This window comes from Tamandua tetradactyla, chromosome 18, assembly GCF_023851605.1.
Source record: "Tamandua tetradactyla isolate mTamTet1 chromosome 18, mTamTet1.pri, whole genome shotgun sequence".
In the NCBI taxonomy this organism is placed as follows: domain Eukaryota; kingdom Metazoa; phylum Chordata; class Mammalia; order Pilosa; family Myrmecophagidae; genus Tamandua; species Tamandua tetradactyla.
In genome coordinates this window covers 254,746-261,323 of record NC_135344.1, presented here as the reverse complement: position 1 = coordinate 261,323, position 6,578 = coordinate 254,746, and the positions used below count along the sequence as shown (strand labels likewise).

Genomic DNA, 6,578 nt, shown 5'->3' with positions numbered 1-6,578 from the left:
AATCTCTTACCCTGTTACTTGCTGAGCTGACATTTTAATTCTAAATTTTAGGTTTTTTTCTTTGGAGTTCATCTGATTGTCCTTTTGCATAAGATGCCATTTTCAAATGGAATATTTTAATTTCTGTTTTGCTAAGCTATATGCTTTTTATGTTCTATTCTTGTTCCATTGCACTTACTGGTGTTCCAAGCTAATATGCTCTGTGTAAACCCTGTGTAATCCAGATTAGTTTGCAATTTAAGAAAGTGTTTGTAAATGGAGTCATTTTGCATAGTTATTACTCTGGTTTAGTGTTTTAACCCTCTTAAGTATTTTGACAAACTTCAATATTTTTAAGCATATCAAAAGTTCATTATTTTTCATTGCTGACTGGTATTCACTTGCTTAGATATACCACAATATAGTTATCCATTCTCAATTAGATGAAAATTTGAGTTATTTCCATTTTTAGACTCTTACAAATAAAGCTATTATGAACATTATAGACACATCTTTACAAAGAAATATGCTACCATTCCTCTTGGTAAATAAATGGAAGTGGATTGACTTAAGATGCACTTAAAACAAACTTACTCAAAGTCTTTATACCACTTCACTTTTTGACTCAACAATGTATAAAGGTTTCAGTACTTCTAAACACTTTTCAGCAGTGAGATTGTTTTAATAGATATAAAGAGAAATGTCTTAATGAAAACTACATTCATGAAAAATGATGCTGGTATCTTTTCATATGTTTGTTGTCATTGTATATGCCATTTATTTATAAGCTGTTAGTGAATGTTCTTTGTTGAAGAACATACCAAAACAGTCCCCATTTTGGGGGCTGTTTATTTTACTATTATTGAATTTTTGAGATTTCTGTGTGTACTGTGTCTACAAGTCCACAATGAGACACTTTATTAAAAATAGTGTTCCTTAGAATACAACTTGTTTTTACATTCATTTTAGAGCACAAAAGTAGAAGTTTTACATTTTTATATGGCCCATTCTATCAAATTTTTATTTTATTAGTTTATTTTGGTATTCTGAAAAATCTTTGCATAATCCAAGGTCGCAAAGATTTTATATTATTTTTTCATAAATATTTTAGCATTTTAAACTTTACATGTAGATATATGCTTCATTTTGAGTAAATCTATTTGCATAGCATAAGGTATGGTCCACGTTTATTACTTTGCTCATGGATATCTAATTATTCCAGCACCTTTTTTTTTGAAAAGATTGTTCTTTATCCATTGAATTGTCTTGGGCTATTGTGGAAATGTTTTCATATATGTGTAGGGTTAGTTCTGGTCTCTTCTCAATATTGTTTCTTTTATCTATTTCTCAATTTGTATACATTTCTTTTTTAGCTTTAAAATCATGTTTATGACTGGTGCAATTGTAGCTCAGTGACAGAATTCTCAGCTTCCATGCTGGAGACCCAGTTTCAATTCCTGGTGCCTGCCCATGCAAAAAACAAACAAATAGACAAATGAACAAAACAGATTTATGGAATGCATAGGTGGTTCAGTGGTGGAATGCTTGTCTTCATGCAGGAGACCCAGGTTCGATTCCTTGATCATACACTTCAAATTAATAAAAAACCCCACAGATTTATTAAGAATTAATTCACGTAGCATACACTTCACCCATTTAAATTGTACAAGTCAATGGTTCTTAGTAGATTCATAGATTTTACAACCACCACTGCAGTCAATTTTACAATGTTTTCACCACTTTGAAAGAAAACTATGCACATTAGCAACCACCTCCCTGACATTCTATCAAATCCCAACCAAGCCTAAGCAATAACTAATCTACTTTCTGCCTTTATGGATTTCATTTCCCTATTTTGTACTTTTTAAAGAAAGGAATCATATGATATGTTGTCTTTTGTGATTGACTTCTTAACACAGTGTTTACAAGGTACAACCAAGTTATATCGTGTATTAGTAATCCATTCTTCTTTTTTCGTGAATGCTGTGGGTGGGATCTCATTTCATTATTTTTCCATGTGAGTATCCCATTTTTGCAGCACCATTTGTTGAGTTGTTTCTTTTTTGGGGGGTGAGAGAATGCATGGGCTGGGAATCAAACCTGAACTCCTACGTGACAGGCAAGAATTCTCTCAATTAATTATCCTTGCACTCAACTTCATTCCTCTTTGTGGTCAACAATGTCCCATCATATGTAAATAAAGATTTTGTTTATCCATTTTTCTATCATTTATTCCATTTTTTACTCTTATTAATAATACTGCTGTAAACATTTGTGAACAAGATTTTGAATAGACATTTATGTTCATTTCTCTTGGTTTATACTTAGAAATGAAAATAATGAAACATATAATTCTGTTTAATTATTTCAGGAACTGGCAAACTGGTTTCCAAATTGGCTGCACCATTTTATGTTCCTACCAGCAATATTTGGAGGTTCCATTTTCTCCGTACCTTGCTAGCAGTTGTTATTGTGTGACTTTTTTATTTTATATTTTGTTAGAAAACTTGTAGGTTTTCAAAAATATCATGCATAAAATGTATGGTACATTTGTTAAAATTTGTGAAAGAACATTTTTATATTTGTACTATTAACTATAGTCCATCATTTACAATAAAGTTCATTATGTGGTACAGTCCAATAATTTTTCATGCAACTCATATTTTATTAACATATATATGACCTAAACTATCCTCTTGTTAACCACATTCATATACAATTCAGTGCTGTTCATTACATAAACAATGATATGCTACCATCATGAGCATCCATTACCAAAACTGTACAATTAACCAAAATAGAAAGTCTGTATAATGTTAGAATTCCTCATTCCAAACCCCAAACTTAGCCCCTAGTAACCTATATTCTACATCCTGAACTTATGAATTTGCTTATTCTAATTATTTCCTATCAGTGAGATCATACAAAATTTTCATTTTGTGTCTGACATTTCACTCAACATGCTGTCTTCAAGGCTCCTTTTTGACACATGAATTAGATCACCAATACTTTTAATACTGAATAATATCCCATTGCATGTATATACCACATTTTGTTTATCCACTTATTGGTTGATGAACATTTGGATTGCTTCCATCTTTTAGCAATTTTGAATAATATCAGTATGATAACTGTTGTACAAACATCTGAACAAGTCCTTGCTTTCAATCCCTCTGGGTATAAACTTAGTAATAGAATTGCTGGGTCATATTGAAATTCTACACTTATTTTTCTGAGGAGCTGCCATACTGTCTTCAACAGCAGCTGTGTACTTTTTCACTCCCACAAGCAATGAATGTGTGTTCCTAGTTTCAACATCCACTCCAATTTTTCTGTTTTTTAATATAACCATTCTAATAATTGTGAAAAGTTATCTTATTATGATTTTGATTTGCACTTCTCTAATAGCTAATGATATTGAAGATTTTATATGATTTTTATACATTTGTATATACTCTGTGGAGAAATCTTTATTCAAGTTATTTTGAATATTTTTAAATTGAATTCTTCATCTTTTTATACTTGACTTGTAGGATTTTTTTTTAATATTCTGGATGTGGTTTCCAAATATTTCCCCACCTGAGAATGTTCTTTCACTTTCATTATTAAGTTCTTTGATGTGAAAGTTTTTAAGGTCATATTTATCTATTTTTGTTGTTGTTGTTACTTGTATTTTGGGTGTAAAGTCTAAAAACCCATTGCCTAACATAAAAACCTTAAGATATTTCTCTAGATTTTCTCTTAGGATTTTTGTAGTCCTTTTTCTTATGTTTATGTCTTTGATCCTTTCTTACTAATATTTGTTTATTGTGTGAAATAGGAATCTCCCTTCATTGTTTTCCATATGGATATCCAGTTCTTTCAGCACCATTTATAGAAATGACTATTCTTTCCCATTTGAGTGATTTGAAAACTTTGTCGAAAACTAATTTGGCCACAGATGTGAGGGATTATTTCTGAACTGTTAATTCACTTTCACTGACACTGTCCTTGTGTCAATATCATGTTTTCATCACTGTAGCCTTGTAATAAGTTTTAGTCAGGAAATATGGATCCTCCATGTTTGTTCTCCTTTTTCAATATGGTTTTGACTATTTGAGATCCTTTATCTTTCTGTTATAGCTTGCTATCAGCCAGAATGCAATATACCAAAAACAGAATGACTTTTAAAAAGGGGAGTTTGAAAGTTGATAGTTTACATTTCTAAGGCTTTGGAAATGTCCAAATTAAAACAAGTTTATAAAAATGTCCAAATTAAGGCACCAATAGTAGGTTACCTTCACTCAAGAAATGCCAGTGAAGTCCAGGGTTTCTCTCTCAACTGGAAAGGCACATGGTGAACATGGAAACACCTGCTAGCTTCCTCTCCAGGGTTCTTGTTTTGTGAAGCTCTTCTCAGGGCAGTTTCCTTCTTTGTCTCCATAGGTCTCTGGCTCTGTGGGCTTTCATCATTCTTGTGATTCTGCTCTGTTGTTCTCCTTTCATTCTGAAGCTTTTTCCAAAATGCTTCCTCTTTTAAAGGATTCCAGTAAAGTAATCAAGTTCCACCTGGAATTGATGGAGACACATCACCATCTAATCAAGTTTAATACTCACATTGGGTGAGTCATATCTTCATGAAGATAACCTAACCAAGATTCCAACCTACATTATTGAATAGGGTTTAAATAAATGGCTGCTCCCACAGGATTGAATCAGGATTAAAACATGACTTTTTGAGAGTATATAATCCTCTCAAATCAGCACACATTCAAAATAAATTTGATGATTTGCTTTCCCATTACTAAAAAGTAGTCTGTTGTGATTTAGATTGGGATTGCATTGGCTCTGTAAATTATTTGGGTAAAGCTAACATCTTGACAATATTTAGACTTCCAATCCATGATCCTGAAATGTCAGTTCATTTATTTAAAACTCTCTTTCATATCTTTTATCAAAGTTTTGTGGTTTTCCTTTACATCCTTGCTTAAATTTATTGCCAGATATTTGATGTTCCTAGATATTTAATTCCTTTTATTTCTACTGTAAATGGAATTTATTTCTTGATTTCCTCCTCATATTGCTCACCATTAGTATATAGTAACACTTCTAATTTGGGAGTATTGATCTTGTATCCTGCCAATTTGTAGAACTCATTCATTAGCTTAGGTAATAAAGATTGAAGACTGTTAGGTACTTTATAATAAGATCATGTCAATATCAAATAAAGAAAGTTGTGCCTATTCTTTTCTAATGAGATGTCTTTTATTTCTTTTTCTTCCCCACTAGCTCTGGCTAGAGCTAACATCACAATATGGAATGTAGTGGTGAAAGTGGTCATCTCTATTTTATTCCAGATCTTAGAAGGAAAGTGTTCAGGGTTTCAACATTGAATACAATGTTAGCAGTGAGTTATTCAAATATACTCCTGTCATATTGAGGTGGTTTCTTCAATTCCTGCCTTTTGAAACTCTTTTTAATAAAAAAAAATGCCAAATTTTGCCAAATGCCTTTTCTGTCCTAATGGAGAGAATTATGTAGTTTTCCTTTCCTTCATTTTGTTAGTGTGGTATATTACATGAATTGATATTCTTATGTTGAACCAACCGTGCATACTTGGAATAAATAGCATTTCACCCTAGTATATAATTCTTTCAAGGCACTTTTGGAATAAAAATATGGTACATTTTATAAATTTGCATGTTTTCCTTGCACAGAGACCATGTAATCTCTATATGATTCCAATTTTAGTATATATGCTGTCAAAGCAGTTACCATGCCAGTACATTTGGTTCTTTTTTGTTATTCATTTGAAGTTTGAAGAAAAGAAAAAAACAAGCTTGTTTGTAAAATAGAATATAAGGTTATATTTAGACCCAAAATTTTGCTAAATCCAGCTATTATTACATTTCACCTTCTGTTATGTCATAAATATTTAGTGGTGATAATTTTTGGAAAAATGTGCAAGCAAAAGATATAAGAAAAATTTAAATTTCTTACTCTCAGAAGCTCCATTAAATAATTTTATCATTTAAAAAGTCATTGTATAAAAATTGCTGTAGTATTTATTCTGACATGACATTATTAATATACTATATCCCTTTATCATTGGCTCTCTTTCATTCAAAGCTCCACAAAAATAAAATCCTTTGAATGCTAAAACAAACACAACTAACTACAAAATGTGCATTGATATTAAGGGAGAAATATGGGACAATTATATTCAGAAGACAAGACAACCATTTAAATTGCTACATATCATACTTCACTCTAACTTGGTATACTGTTAAGTCCAAATCATGGGATTATCTCCCTTTGTTTATTTCAAGGAGGATGATTAAATCAATACAATCAAGGTGGATCCTAATAAAAATATATTGCATGCAAATATGGAGTAGTTTGGAGAAGAGTTAACCTTGTGAAAAAAAGTATGCTAATTCATAGGGGAACATATATTTACACTTGGGAGCTCCTACTACTGACTTCAAAAAAATTATGTTAATTGGTATACCAACTGGAATAGAAAAATTGATTGATTTCGACAAAATAAGGTGCTGAGCAGAATGTGTAGGCTACTGATTACAAATTATGCTGTACTAACAGATTCCCCATGGACTGAG

General features: G+C 31.4%; 1 pseudogene; it reads right to left on the bottom strand.

Moving 5' to 3' along the window:
* Positions 1-5,630: 5,630 nt before the first annotated feature.
* Positions 5,631-5,729, bottom strand: LOC143662830 (U6 spliceosomal RNA; annotated as a pseudogene).
* Positions 5,730-6,578: the final 849 nt, after the last annotated feature.